The 11,378-nt window shown below is 62.1% G+C and overlaps 1 long non-coding RNA gene across 4 annotated transcripts; it reads right to left on the reverse strand.

Annotated features, from left to right (window-relative positions):
- Positions 1-2,749: 2,749 nt before the first annotated feature.
- On the reverse strand, positions 2,750-10,067 carry LOC123480200 (uncharacterized). Of its 4 annotated transcripts, XR_008427202.2 has the most exons (8): positions 9,787-10,067; positions 9,546-9,684; positions 9,279-9,343; positions 7,025-9,167; positions 5,451-5,595; positions 5,165-5,338; positions 3,232-4,688; positions 2,750-2,946 (listed from the first exon to the last, which is right to left on the reverse strand). It is a non-coding gene; the product is annotated as an uncharacterized lncRNA (long non-coding RNA). The 4 variants fall into 4 exon arrangements; XR_008427200.2 differs by having other exon boundaries at positions 2,750-4,688; XR_006656107.3 differs by lacking the exon at positions 9,279-9,343 and having other exon boundaries at positions 2,750-4,688; positions 7,025-7,228.
- Between the last annotated feature and the right edge of the window lie 1,311 nt (positions 10,068-11,378).

Raw genomic sequence — 11,378 nt, forward strand, 5'->3', positions numbered from 1 at the left:
TTTTTATTTGAGGTGGTTTTCTGTTGGATGTTCTGTATCTTCTTTACTTACTAGTTAATTTGTGTATTTTATCATCAGTATTTGGAAATATCGGGGACTGAAGAGAAATGGGCAGTTACACTTCATTTGGGGTTTTTTTTCCATTGGCCATTTTGAGCTTATTTATTTATCTGTACGTTTTCATGGGTAAATTTTGCATTAAATGTTTTTTCCCCAAGGTTGTGTTAGGGTCATGCCCCAGACCCCTGCAGTTACTTCCTCCTGCCCTGGGAAGCTGCAGCCGCTCGGGTGTAACTGGGGTTATCGCCAGGTGTACGCCGCCCAGGCATGCTGCCCCGAGTTCCCCTCCCCCACCTCCTCCGTGTGCTGGGTGGTGTCGGGCTGGGGTGAGGCCCCGGGGACTCTCCTGTCCTTGGGGTGGGCATCACAGTTGAGGAAGGGTGTGCCCATGAGGGGTCTCCTTTCTGCACCGTTTTGTTTGCTGCTTCTGTGCCCAGTTTTGTGCCCAGTCCTGAATGCCAAGTTACAGGGAGGTTATTCCAGGTGTCTCTCCCAAGCTCTCGTCTGCACATCGGTTTAGCGGGATGTCCTGGGTCTACCTCGCCGCGCGCTGGGCCACAGGCAGGTGGGGGACCAGGACCGTGCTGGGGGGCGACCGCTGAGGGGCAGCTCAGAGAGCCCAGCCTGTGGGAGAGGCCGAGGACCTGGGGGAGGAGCCTCAGGGAAGCCGACCACAGCCCAGAGCTGGTTTCTTACAACCAAGACCCCTCCCCCTCGCCCCGCTAAATAGACACAAATATAAAACAGCCAGCTCTTTGAACCCAGCTGCTCCAGGCCGGAGAGAGAGCATCAGGGCAGTGCGCAGTCTGAGCTTGAGGGGGCGGCCCCGAGGCTGGTGGAGGACAGCAGGCTCCTGGGATCCGTTTCAGAGAAGAGGCTGCTTCTGCTCCCCGAGAGGCCGTGTGGCTGGGCTGGTGGCCCCTGAAGGCCCTTCCCCGGCACTGCAGTGGGGGCCACAGCTAACCAGTCCTGGAGGCTGGGGGACTGGATGGGAAAGTCTGGAGACAGCTGAGGGGTCAAGCAGGCTGCAGGCACGGCTCTGTGCGTCTCTGCTTCCAGGTTCTGAGGGTGACCTGTCAAGCTCAAGCACTCCGCGTCTTCCCTCCTGTATCCATGAAGTGGGGAACCGGGCTGCGTGGTGTCCCCGGCTGCTTCGAAGGTGTGACGGGAGCTGTGACCGTCCTCCCCATCACAGATGCAGCAGGACTCTGCACACCTGTCTCCTTAGGAGGTTTGCCGTCCCAGGTGGCAGGTGTTCCCTGCACCGCAGTGAAAGCCCGTCCTGATGGCCGCAGGGTGACCGGCTCTGTGTAGTCGACATGTTGCCCTTCCCTCCCCTGGGCTGGGCAGGGGGCTGACCCCTTCGGCACTCCTCTCTGCACCCCTGACCCTGTCACTTGCAGGCACTGGGGTAGCTGCTCCCAGGTGACGGAACTGGCATCACTGGCTTGTCCCCGAAGGACTGACTGTGCTGTGTGTCAGGAAGTGGCTGCTTTACAGTCACGACACCACCCCAGTGAAGCCTCCCCAGCAGGCAGAGGGACAGCGTGGACTCAGCACCCAAAGGACATCCTGGCTCCTGGTCCCTCTGTCCTGTGCCCAACACCTCCTGGGGCTGCAGACACCAGGCCCTTCCTCACTGGGTGTCACCTCTCCGCCACTGTCCCTCACTCACGTCATCCCCATGGCGGTTCATGCACCTCTGGCGTATAGTTGCCTCCACCCCTCTGGATCGAGACTGAGGTTCGGGGGGGACTTTGTCCAGCAGCCACTGTGCGCTGCGCACCTAGAATGTTGCCTGGCATGCAGGGGGCACCCGGGGGCTGCTCCATGGGGGGTGGGGGGATGACAGGTTCGCTGGCCAAGGTAACGCTGTTGGGCCCAGGTGGGCCGCCTTGCACCCGCAGCTGTGGAGGCTGCCCGTGCCGACCCGTGGTGCCTGGGACCCCGACAGGCACTCCTTCACGGGAGACCGTGCGGGCCCACGAGCCCTCAGGAGGGCTGTCCGGATGCATGTGGCCTGGGGTGCAGCTGTCCCCTGCACTGATGTTCCCGGGAGGAGAGGGGACAGGAAGGGGGTGGTGAGGGTTAGACACACACACAGTGAATGTGCTGGGAAACGTGGACTCTCCGTTTTTACTTCACATTCATCATCTACGTCCCTGTGAGTCAGACAGAAGACGAGTGCTGTATTCTTCGGGAAGGTCACAGAGGAGGAGAGGCCCGGCTGTCTGGGCGGGTGACCTGTGACCCAGTGGCTGCTCCCCTGCTCCCCCAACCACATCACGGCTCTCAGGGCTTGCTCCCCATCCCCATAGCCTGGGGCCCTGGCTTGCCCTGGTGCACAGTGACCCCCCAGAAAGAATTCTACTCGCAGCTGCTACAGCCGAGGGTGCTGGTCAGCTTGGCAGAGGGTCCCCAGCCCGGAGCCCTGTGTACAGTTTTGGTAGGGTCGGTCGCCAAGGGACATGGTGCCTGGGGCTAAGCTGACCAGCGTACACTTCTACCCCTCAGACTACCACTGGTGCACGGTGTCCCCAGGGCTTGGGGCAGAGGCTGCCAAACCCAGGTCAGGCTCCTGGGGGAGGACTCCTGGCTTCCAGGGGGTGGGGGTGCAGCAGGGGCCCCCAGGGGGTGGGGGTGCAGCAGGGGTCCCCGGGGGGGGGGTGCGGCAGGGTCCCCCGGGGGGGGGCAGGAGCCTGCTCTGCAGGAAGACCGAGAAGTGGTTCTGTGTCTTGTGGAAGCACCCTCCCTCCACAAGAAGGGCTGCCAGGAGCCACGTGGGAACCTGGAGCCAGCCCCCACCTCTGATCCAGAAGACCGACCACACTTCTTCCCTGGGGGCCGGGTGGGGTGGCCGCTTCTACCATCCGTGAGGACCTGCACCTGTGAGGAGATGCGGTCGCTAAGCTGCTGGGGGGCTGGTAGGGCGTGGCGGCTCCTGTGGTCGAGCACAGGGCACATGCGGGGCTGCCCTCGCTGGCCCTGTGGCCGAAGGTCCGGTCACACCCCGCGAAAATGCTGCCGGAGCCGCCTCTGGGTCGTACCCCGGGGCTGGGCCTGGAGGACCCTGCAGGGGGCTTTCTGCCCGGGAGTTCAAGGGCCCTGAGGGGGGCAGGTCGTGGGGGGCGGCTGCACCCCGAGTCCCAGCTGGGAGCCATGGGTGTTTACCAAGATGGAGGGGACTCGGCGACAAAGTTGGGGGGCAATACGCTGGGCTCCGTTCCCGGGGAGGGGTGCTGTCGCCCCGGCTCTTGTGCGGATCGCCACGGGCCTTGCGGACGGGGATCCTGCGGGGCCCCGAGTCCTAGAGGGCGCCTCCGGAACTGTCCGTCCCTGCGGTCCCCGGTGTAGCCAGCAGAGGGCGCTGCTGCCACGCAGCACACACTGGTACGGGCGCCTGCACACGGCACACAAGTGTGCACAGCACACGCAGACCTGCTGCCCGCGCAGGCCGAAAGGCCCTCCGTGGGGTCAGCTCTAATTCCACGTGGTGTCAGAAGCGGGGGGCAGGAACGGCAGGGGCGTTCTGCGCAGGCGCCGGATCGCCTACCTAGCCGGGCCGCGCCCGCAGGTGGAGGCTGGGCCGGGGCTCAGTCTTCTCCAGTCCCAGGGAGAGCCCACCTGGGCCCCGCGTGGGGAGGGGCGCGAAGGCCGAGGTGGCCCCAACGAGACACCCAAATGCAGCCTGTAACCGGGGCCCAGCGGGCGGGGTCGGCTGGGCCTCTGGAAGGGAGGTCGGATCTGCAGGACCCGGGAGAGTCCTCCCCACAACCTCAAGCCTCGGGCCTCGCCACGGGCGGCCCAGTCCGGTGAGGTCCACGACGGGGGCCAGCACGGCCACGCGTGTCTAGCACTAGGGACTGGGGCGCAGGGTCCCCAGGCCACCCGAGGCCCCAGCTGCCTGTCCGCTGCAGCCTCACTGTCTCCACCTAGAGCCCTCACGCGCTCCTGCGCTGCCGACCACAGATGGGGCGGGGCGAGACTGCGGAATGTGGCCTCTCCGGCTCTGGGGACCAGGACTCTCCGTCCTCGTCTTCAGGGCCCTGCTCCCTCCAGGGGTTCGGGGAGAACCCAGGCCCCCGACCCTGCCCAGCGCAGGGGCCTCCTCCCCACCTTGTGCCTCTGTTCCCAAGCCCTTAGCCCCATCAGAACCTTCATCCACGGGGTGCCGGGCACAGGCTCCAGGCCAATGCCTTCCTGGCCTCTGGTCAGCTCGCCACACCCCTGAAGTTATTCTGCTATCACCACACTCTTGGTGGCCTTGATTTTCAAGCCATTTTTTCAGCCCTGTGGGCCTCAGTTTCCCCGGTTACCAGAGAAGTCTTTGCATCCACTCATGGGCCAAAGGTGCTTCCCACACCAACACTCTGGGAGGGGCCTGGGCGTAGGGCCAGCCGGCTGGGCCACGCCGGACTCCTGGTAGGCCTGGACACCAGGTGAGCAGCGAGCAAGTGCCGAGAAGGTGTCGCACGTGGCGTTTGGGAAATACTTCTACTGCAAGGTCGTTTGTTGCTCCTCTTGAATTACCGCTTCACCAGGCTTCCTCATTGGATGGGGATGCCTGACTTCCGGCCACTTCTGCCGATGGGGCCTCCGGAGCCCCAAAAAGGCAGACGACCTACTACCTGAAACGAAGTTGGGGATGGATCGCGGGTGCCTCTGGGACCTCGTGGGCCGTTTTGCCTTGTGGGTCACTGGCTCTGGGTCCTCCGGGTGCCCCCACGCAGCACGCCCTGCTCTAGGGTGTGTGCATCTGAACCACATGTTTCTCGGCTCGTGCATCCATTCAGGACAAGTTCGTGAGGGCATCTGGCCGGCCAGGCCCCAGGTGCTGAGCTCCTGGGGTGAGCTAAGCAGACATGGTGGGGGGTGGGGCGGGAGGCCGGAGCTGTGAAGGGCAGCAGAGTCATGGGGCCACAGGTGGGCACAGGTGGCTGAAAGTACTGGGGAGCCACCGAAGGATTCAAGGGGGGCGTCCAGGACCAGCTCTGCATTGGCAGCCACACGCTGGCTCCTGCAGTGGGGCAGCAGGTGGGGGAGGCAGGAGGCGAGGACCCAGGGTGACGGCCCACTGCCTGAGGGCATCCAGGTTGGCGCTGACCTGTGAGCAGGCTGACACATGGAGAGCTGGGTAACGGGCAAGGCCACCCGGGCCTGGAAGCTACTTGGTGACTGCACTCAGAAGAGCCGCCAACGTCAGCACCGCTGTCTCAGGCTGTGGGCGGCAGCCTGGGTCTCCCAGAAACGCCCAAGCCAGGCATGGCTGTACCACCTCCTGTGTGCAGGGACGGAGGACATTTGTCACGAGGCTACTCCTGGGGGGCAGCCTGTCGAGGATGGTGCCGCTCAGCTCATCTGCCCTGAGTGTGGTTCTCAGATGCACTCACCTCTCCCTCCCCAGGGTGCAACGGGGTCCCAGGCACTGACCCCATGATGTCCCAATCTGCTGTCCCTCTAGACCGAGGTTCTGACTGCAGGTAGCCCCTGGGAGACATTCCTGGTTGTCACACGGGAGGGGCCACAGCTCCTGGCCTGTGGTAGGTGGAAGCCAGGGGTGCTATGAGCCCCCCACAAAGCACAGAGACCCCTAGGGCCGGTCCTGGACCAGAAGGACAGGTGACTGGATCCCCAGCCTCACCCCCCTCCCTCCCGGTCTGGAGATGTTTCCTCTTGGATGCCAGCAGCAGCAGCCGGCGTTTGGGAACTGGCAGCACCAGGCCAGGCTGTGTGGGATTGTAAGACACACCGAATCCTTCTGGTAATTTAAGACGCAGCTTCAATTATTTACGTCTCTAGCAAAACCACCTGGTCCTGTTACATGACCTGCTGTCTCCACAACAAGTCTGTGGCCTGGGCCCACATCTCCGCCTGGACTCCTGGTGGCCTGTGAGGCTGGGCTCCCTCCAAGGACTCGGCTGTGGGTGGTGAGGAGCCTGCGGGTGTCATGGCCACCCAGGCCTGGGGAGCCCGGTGCCCAGTGGGAGGGGAGTTTCAGGCGGACCATTCCCTGTTGGCCCCAGTGCACCCCACACTGTTTATCTGGAGTTCTCTCTTCACCGGCGTCCCCTATTTTACCTGGAAGCCAAAGCAGGCTGCACAGCTAGGCCACCCAGGGTCCCAACCTGCGGCCCGAGGCCATTGCAGTGGTCAGCACAAGTGGACAGGGAGGCTGGGGTGGCAGCCCGGACAATGGCCCTCTGCAGGCCTCTTAGGCCACGTGCCGGCTGGAGGTCCTCCTGGGGGTCATGCGGGAGCCACAAGACAGGCCTGACTCGGAGGCGGACACTGACAGCTGTCCCCACTGTCGCTGCACACATGGGGTGGGTGAGCCTGTGTGCTAAGCTCCGTGTCTGGAGCACACGCCCCACGGAGCTGCTCCTTTGGGGCAACGTGTTGCCCCTGGGAGCAGACACCACAGTCTGAGGTGGTTTTCTACGGGGTCCTTGGGGTCAAGGCCGCGCCCTTGGGGGCTTCCTAGGGGTGCCGGGGCCGGGAAAGGGACAGCGCTGGGGCTGGGGCTGGTTTCTCGAGTCCAGCAGCTCCAGGCTACACGCAGAAATGCTCAGCTAGGCACCAAGTGGAACGAGGTCAAGGTGAGGACAGGGACAGGGCGAAGCTGCGGACACCCAGGGGAGGGGCTGTGAGCCCACCTTTGGTTGCCGGAGAGAGGGCGCCCCCACCACAGCCCACAGCCCACCCCAGGCCCAAGGCGGGAGGGCTTCCTGCAGGAGGAGGAGACTGGGGGTCTGAGTGAGACAACCAGCCTGCTGGAGCCACCGCGCTGCTGCCGCCCTCGCTGGGGCAAGGCCCGCGGCCACTGCCCCCCAGGCCTCCCCCAACCGCAGATGTTGTTGGAGTTCAGCAAATTCCTGCTGCCTGAACCAGGGCCTGTTCCGGCTGGGGGCGGGACCTCACACTGACACAGTGTGGGTGGGGACACGGGTGATCCTTAGTCACCCACCCCTGACAGGGATTCACCTTCAGGACTCAGGAATGAGCGGATGAGCAGTCAGAATTCCCGAGACCCCTCAGGTCCTGACGTCACCAGCTGGTCTGTAGTTTTCTGCACGGCTTCACATTCCTGTGTTGGTATCACACCCATTGCCCGTGGGAAAGACTGAGTCGGCGCTCTGTGACGGGGTCGTATGGACGGTCAGGGGCTCTTCTGCTTTAAAAAGACAAGGTGAGTCCCGGCTGGTGTGGTTCAACGGATGGAGAGCAGGCCTGCGAACCCAAGTGTCCCCAGTTCAATTCCCAGTCAGGGCACATGCCTGGGTTGCAGGCCAGGTCCCCAGTAGGGGGCATGCGAGAGGCAACCACACCTTGATGTTTCTCTCTCGCTCTTTCTCCCTCCCTTCCCCTCTCTCTAAAATTAAATGAATAAAATATTTCCAAAAGGAACACTTCCTACATTTCTCCGACTTTGTACTCCATGACTGTGGAGACCTTGTTTCAGAAGGAATATTCAGTTCAGTAGCGTCTACATGGCTCCTCAGCCCAGGGAGGCCCCCTGAACGGGACTGGGCGCCACGCACGTACCACAATGCTCGCAGGCCACCAGCCCAGTCAGCGCCCAGCACAGACCCCAGCGGAGGCCCACGGTGTCCTTGAGGGAACACAGGTCAGGCCCGAAGGGTGTGCAGGTGAGCACTGGTTTTTCGTGCGGAGGTGACTCACTGGCCGCAGCAGACAGTCCGTCACCCACTTGCAGCTGCCGGCAAGGTGTCCACACCCTGGCCGGCTCTCGGACTGCCCCAGTTCCCCCAAAGTGTCCCTCCACCTTCCCCTCTTCCTTCCCAGCTTCTGACCGACACCCAGGTGCCCCCGGCTGGGAAGGTCTTTACACCAAAGACAACGTTCTGACTCTTGCAGAACCCATTTCTCAACCGGTCTTCCCTCAGGGCTTGGAACAGCACAGGTTTCCCAAGACCTGCTCGGCTCAGCCAGTCCAGGCGTTTCTCTGGGTGATTGGGGAGCTCTGGCCACACCCCACCCACCCAGCTCCTCCAGCTCCAAGGACAAGCCTCTCCCCTGAATGGGTCCCTCTGTCTAGGGCAAAGCCAGCTTGTTCTCACTAACATGTAAATGACAGCCTCCAGGGGCATTTGGGAGATGGGGTGACCACCCCTCCCGCCCTGGCCAGGAGGGCCTGCGTGGCTCAGGTGAGTCAGAGGCAGGCCCAGCAGCTCCGGTTTGTGGGCGGGAGGGAGGGCAGGAGCTGCCACTGGCAGTGAGTCAGGGCCGGAGGGCCCACAGGTTTGCCTGCGTGCAGCCTGCAGCGTAGGCATGGGGGTGTGTGGCTCAGCAGAGCCAGGAAGCCAGGTGGCCATGTGTCCCCGCTGCGGCCCCTTCCTCGGGCTCTGAGCGGGAATCCCCAGGCGGGCAGGTTGACTTGAGGCTAAAAGGCTTCAGGTGAAATGCAGGTGTGTTCTCGGAAGAGTAGCACAGGCCGACCTGGCCTGGCAGGTTCCCCAGCTTGGCCTCACCGTCCATGGGGGAGGAAGTCAGGGTGGCTGCAGGCTGACCTGGCCCCAAAGCCCTTCTAGAGGAGGGGGCAGGGCAGGTGACGGGTGGGGACCTTCAGGACCTCAGCTCACAGCAGGGAGGGGCAGGGATTCTAACTGCAAAGCAGATGGACATTGGACACCTTGTCTCCTGGCTGCTCTTCCTGGAGTCTGGGAGGGAGGCCACGGACCCAGCGGGGCAGGGCTGGGGGGCAGGGAGGAAAGGAGCCAGGAGCCAGACAGGGTCAGAGAAGGACACGGGAGGTTACCCAACCCTAAGGAGGACAGACCCCCGACACCTGCTGAGACAGGGATAAACCCCGAAGACCCGGAGCTCAGTGAGTGCGGGGTCCCCGAGACGCGCCTGCAGAGAAGGGGCTTTGCTGAGCGTCCGCAGGACAGTGGCCGCCCCCGGGCAGCCACCGAGGGAGGAGGCGCCTGAAGCTCCTGCGACTCCCCCGGATCAGCCCCCCGACGTGGCTGCATGTGCTCCCCCTCGTCCTGCAGAAAGTCATGTTTTCCGGTGGGCGGCCGCGCACTCTGACCCCCCGGGCCCTGTGTGGGCAGTTGGTCCTGAGCCAGGAACGGTTTTCACGGCTTCTGTAAAGGACCACAATACACAGACTGGGCAGGAAGGACATGCGGCCCAGACCCGCTGTGAGTCCCAAAGGCCAGAAGCAGCACCGGGCCCTGCACGGGGGGGTCCGGGACCTGCAGGGCCATCAGCACCGGGGGCCGTTCCGGAGTCCGGCGTGGAGGCTGGTTTTCCTGTTACACTTGTGAGATTAGCAAAGGACGGAAAAAACTCGTAAGATGTGGGAGACACCCACACCCAGTGGAGTTGGAGTGAAGCGGAGATGGGTGTCTGAAGACAAATATTTAGCAGCTTTGGGTGGCGTGTGGGGAGTTCACGAGACCGCAGGAGTGGTAACCTATAAACCCCGGAGCTGAGCCGCACACCGGGCGGCTGGGACTCACAGGCACAGGGACCAGGGACGGGAGGCCTTTCTTCTCTTCGCTGGGGGAGCCGGACCAGGCGGCTCAGTGGGCAGGGGACAGTCTCGTGGTTCTGGCGGCCGAGCCCCGTTGGGGCGCACAGGGCTGGCTCCTGCTGAGGCTGAGGAGAGATGGGGCCGGGCCCCCTGCTCGGCCACCGCCGCCCTGTGTCCCGCCGTCCACTCCCCAGCATGTGTCTCTGGGTCAGAATTTCCCCTCTTACCAGGACACCCATCGGTGTAGGGTTAGGGCCACCCTAGAGACCTAAGGACCCTGGCGAGTCCCCTCCACCTCTGTGAAGACCTGTCTCCAAGTATGGTCACAGCCCGAGGTCCTGGGGGGGGCCTCCAACACGTGACACCATTGGGGAGCAGAGGCCAGCCCCTCACGCAGTTCAGGAGGGACGTTGGAGACTTGGCCTTAGGAGAAGGGTGGGGGGATCTCCGAGTGCAGGGGAGGGGGAGTCCGAGAGAGCAAGCCTTGCAGTACGCCCCGCGGCCTCGCCCCAAAGGAGCATGGGAGTGGTCCAGGTGGGCTCTGTGTGGGTGGAAACCAAACAAACTCCAGTGAAACAATCGACAGATCTGGCACTTCTGTTTGCTCAGTGGCGTCTGGGCAACGGTGACCACGTGCACAGCCCAGCTCCAGGAAGTGGTCGGGCTCTGAGCTCAGAGATGAGGTCCTGGCTGCTCTGATGGGAACGCCAGCGCGGTGGTTTCTGGCCAAACATCCTGTGTGGGTTTCCGCATTCCTCGGCTGTAGATCTTTGTTTCCGGGTGTTTCCTTGGATATTCCTTTTTTTTTCTTTTTATCGGGGTGACACTGGTTAACGAAACTTGTACAGGTTCCAGGTGCACATTCTACAACTCCTCACGTGTGCACTCTACTGTAGGTTCACCACCCCAAGTCAGGTCTCTTTCCATCATGTTATGCCCCTTAGACCCTTCCTCCCTCCTCACACACTTGGTTTTTCTTTCTAGGTTTTTAGATATGTTCCTGTTGCCCTGTGGTGTGGCTTAATGGCTTGGGCATCACCCTGCAAACTGAAAGATCGCTGGTTCGATTCCCAGTCAGGGCACATGCCTGGGTTGTGGGCCAGATTCCCAGTAGGGGGCGCACGAGAGGCAACCACACATGATGTTTCTCTCCCTCTCTTCCTCCCTCCCTTCCCTTCTCTAAAAATAAATAAATACAATCTTTAAAGAAAAGATATGTTCCTACACCATAATGAAAACTAGAGGACCTTACCAGGGTAACCTTTTTCATGGCTGCTCAGTATTCCACCGGGCGGCTCTACCACGGCTCCCTTCACCAGCTCTCTGCAGAGAGTGCTCGAGCCCATCCCGTGTGTCTGCTCTCAGCACACGTACAACGTGCGTGACTTCGCCCCCTTGTGCAAATGTGTCCGACGAATAACTTCCTCTTGGTGGATCTGCCGGGTCCAAGGTCACCTCTTTTTGTCTCTGAGCACTGATTAACTACGACATCTCATGCTGTCACGTGCCTCTGATTTAAGTGCGTGTAGACATTGCCGTGTCTAATAAAATTCAAAGTAGTTTGAAAGGAACAAAAAGGAAAAGAAACAAGGACTTCTCCCCGTGCGTTGTCCCGAGGAGGCAGATGCACAGACTTGGAAAGCAGAGGAACGGTCCGGGGATGGGGCGAGGGGAAGGGGGGGGTGGGAAGAGGGAGGACGGAGGTGATGAGATTGTTCCGGAACGGGACGCTGTGATGGTAGAACAGCTCCGGGAATATGCTAAGAACCACGTAATCGGGTACGTTGAGGGGGTGAATCTTACGGATTGTGAATTTGCT

Source organism: Desmodus rotundus, chromosome 6, assembly GCF_022682495.2.
Source record: "Desmodus rotundus isolate HL8 chromosome 6, HLdesRot8A.1, whole genome shotgun sequence".
Taxonomy (NCBI): Eukaryota; Metazoa; Chordata; class Mammalia; order Chiroptera; family Phyllostomidae; genus Desmodus; species Desmodus rotundus.